The 3,550-nt window shown below is 39.4% G+C and overlaps 1 non-coding gene across 1 annotated transcript; it reads right to left on the bottom strand.

Annotated features, from left to right (window-relative positions):
* Positions 1-3,020: 3,020 nt before the first annotated feature.
* Positions 3,021-3,096, bottom strand: TRNAV-GAC (transfer RNA valine (anticodon GAC)). The gene has a single exon. It is a non-coding gene; the product is annotated as a tRNA-Val (tRNA).
* Positions 3,097-3,550: the final 454 nt, after the last annotated feature.

Raw genomic sequence — 3,550 nt, 5'->3', positions numbered from 1 at the left:
GAATTATTTTGAGCTGAAGGCAATTTGAAAACAGCAAATACAAGGAGAAGGTTTCTCTGAACTCCCCTTCTCTGCCTAAAGACAGATCTACCCACAGGAACTCACTTGTCATAAATTTCTTCCCTGGGAGTTTCATTAACCAGAGAAAATTGACTCTTATCCCAGACAAACTTTGTCACAAACGATCATCTCTCCCATCAATTCTTCTAAGGACCCATTTATCTTTCTTTAAAATCATTTGCATTCCCTTAGGCCCCCTTCCCCAATTAACTTCTCACCACTTTTTAAAATATTTTCTTTCTTTTCCTGTGATGCCCCATGATATAATATTAAAAACTAATAAATTTATATACATTTTTCTCTTTTAATCTGCTCGTTGTGAGTTTACTTCAAAGACTGAGCTATTGAAACCAGGAAGATAGAAGGAAAGTCTTGGTCTGTACTCCTGGGAGGACCCAAACTAACAAAGACGGAACTATGGTAACAATAATGGCACTTAGGCAATATAGTTTATGATTTTTGTACAAATTAGTATTAAATTAAAACTTTATTATCTGTAATAATATAGATAACCCTATAAAAACTAAGAAATTTGATATTTGGTTCTCTCTTTTTAATCTTGAAAAATTTTAGTTTTGGTGACAATGGATTAGGCATTAATTTCTATTAAAGCACTTATCTGATTGGAGTCTAATGGGAATATCGTTTAAATAGTAATCAATATTTCAAAGAAATCAATAATTTTTTTATGAAATTATGTTCTGTGTTAAAAAGCCTTACTTTTTAAGTCAATGAATTAAAGATGATATTTAAAATCTGGCTATTTCAAAAAGAAGTTATTCTGTATATCATAACTATAAATAAAGGTCCCAAAATTAAAAAATAGCCTCTACAGATAATTATAAACTCATCTTTAAAGATAGTTTAGAATACTTAGGTGAAATATTTCCTTTAAAGGTATAGTTAAAAATAATGAACACTTTATCAGAACTCAGAGGTTAATATCTCAACTATGGAAAAGAATCAGTAAAACATTCAAATATTTCAAATAGGATATGTAATTGGATTTATTAGCATAACATTTTTTAAAATTTTTTTTCTTAAGTGAGAAGTGGGGAGGCAGAGAGAGAGACTCCCGCATGAGCCCCGACCAGGATCCACCTGGCAATGAAGCAATGTTCTGTCCATTTGGGGCCATTGCTCCGTTGCTTGGAAATCAAGTTATTTTAGCACCTGAAGCGAGGCCATGGAGCCAACCTCAGTGCCCAGGGCCAGCTTGCTCAAACAGGACCATGGCTGTGGGAGGAGAAAAGGGAGTGGAAAAGAAAGAGTGAGAGAGAGAGAGAGAGAGAGAGAGAGAGAGAGAGAAGGGAGAAGGGGAGGGGTAGAGAAGCAGATGGTCACTTCTCCTGTGTATCTTAACCAGGAATCGAACCTGAGACATCCATACTCTGGGCTGATGCTCTACCACTGAGCCAACCAGCCAGGGCTAAAGCATGAAAATTAAAGCAAAGAAAATGTTAAAAAACTTTAGCTGTAAATTTAAGTATTTAAAATTTGCAGTATTTGAAAATCCTCTCCAATGCTTTATTAAGTACATTGTAAGTTAAGTAGAGGCAACGGGATTTAATTTGGAACTAGTCAATGGAAATAAACTGTAAGAGCATATGTACATTTATTGATTATTTGAAAAATAATTTCAACTGACAAAATACCTTACTCTGACTTTATACTTAAATGTCCAATTATAAATTAAGCACTAGAAATATTATATTCTAATGTGCAGTGTTAATGTTGGTGGTATTTTATTTTTACTGAGAAAACAAGACATATATTTATATATGTTTTGTATGTTTTTGTCAAAAATTTAATCTTAAAATTCTTAATCAAATAAGATGTGGTAGACAATTAGATAGGCATGAACAGATGGAGGAAGATGGGCAGGTACAGGTCACCAGCCCTGGCGCCTAGCAATGGGCTATTCTGAGAAAACAAGGACCTTGCCTCAAGGGTAACCTTTTCTCCCCTAGCATTTTGCTGATCACACAGTTTGGATACTCCCGTGTTCAGTGCTCCCCTGGCATATCCCTAGTCTCTCCTTAGAGGAGGAACAGGGACCAGAGAATAGCCTCACAAGACTCCCATACAAGCCCTTGCCCTACCACCCCCTTAAGCATTCAGCCTTTAGGACAATAAGGTTTTGGCCCACATCAAGTAATCTTAAGAACTTGCTGACCTGAGGCCGCTGAACTCAGAGTCTGAGTTTTATCAAACTAGAGAAGACACCTAAGCTTCAGCTGTTCTTCTGTTCCAGACCCAAAAAAGCAGCAAAACCAGAAAAGCAAAGCTATGGCTGACATCAGGACCAGCTGCATTGACTAATGACTCCCTGCCCTGGTGCCAATCAATCAGTGGAGACCACAACCCTGAAAGGACATACCTGGAAAGCTGTGAATATTCTATTGAGATCCTCCCCTGAGACCTTCAGATAAACACCCTCAGGATGGAGGACCTAGTAGTGTGGCTGTGTCTACAGAGCACACCTGCACATTTCCCCACGCCCTTCCCCCAGGTCCATTTTCTTTGATTCTCTCGATTAAGCTCCAAGGCCCCTTCTTTTGCCTCTGTGACTTGTTTCCTGAGCCTGTTTTTTCTATGGCTCACTCCTACCTCTGTGACTTTCTTTCTTTTTTTTTTTTTTTTTTTTTTTTTTGTATTTTTCTGAAGCTGGAAACGGGGAGAGACAGTCAGTCAGACAGACTCTCGCATGCGCCCGACCGGGATCCACCCGGCACGCCCACCAGGGGCGAGGCTCTGCCCACCAGGGGGCGATGCTCTGCCCCTCCGGGACGTCGCTCTGCCACAACCAGAGCCACTCTAACGCCTGGGGCAGAGGCCAAGGAGCCACCCCCAGCGCCCGGGCCATCTTTGCTCCAATGGAGCCTTGGCTGCGGGAGGGGAAGAGAGAGACAGAGAGGAAGGAGTGGGGGGTGGAGAAGCAAATGAGCGCTTCTCCTATGTGCCCTGGCCGGGAATCGAACCCGGGTCCCCCGCACGTCAGGCCGATGCTCTACCACTGAGCCAACCAGCCAGGGCCTATGACTTTCTGAATAAACTTTATCTTACAGTTTGTGTCTTGACTCTGAATTTCTTAGCCAGAATTCAAGTACCAAGGTTGCCTAACCGAGGTGCAGTCTGACTTCAAAAGTCTAACACCTGGTGTTATTTTACTGACAGAGAGACAAAATTTAAATTTTATTCAGAACAATATTTATTAAATCAGACTTTTATAAAGCTAACCTAGAAATACATAGTACATATTAGCTAATATTAAAGAATCAAAGTTGTTGTCTTTCCTTGCAGAGTATATTGTAAAAAACATTTTTGGCTTTTCTTTTTTTTTCCTTTTCTTACATATGAATGATACAGAAGTTCATGTCTATAGCACAAATGTTTTCCTGGGTAAAATTATCTGCTATCAACTCTTCACCCAAAACTAAAACACTTTGTTTCATGTTTGTATGTTACTCTAGAGCAGTGGTTCTCAAAG

Source organism: Saccopteryx leptura, chromosome 7, assembly GCF_036850995.1.
Source record: "Saccopteryx leptura isolate mSacLep1 chromosome 7, mSacLep1_pri_phased_curated, whole genome shotgun sequence".
Classification (NCBI taxonomy): Eukaryota; Metazoa; Chordata; class Mammalia; order Chiroptera; family Emballonuridae; genus Saccopteryx; species Saccopteryx leptura.
The sequence above is the reverse complement of the archived record's forward strand: the minus strand, read 5'-3'. Positions and strand labels throughout refer to the sequence as shown.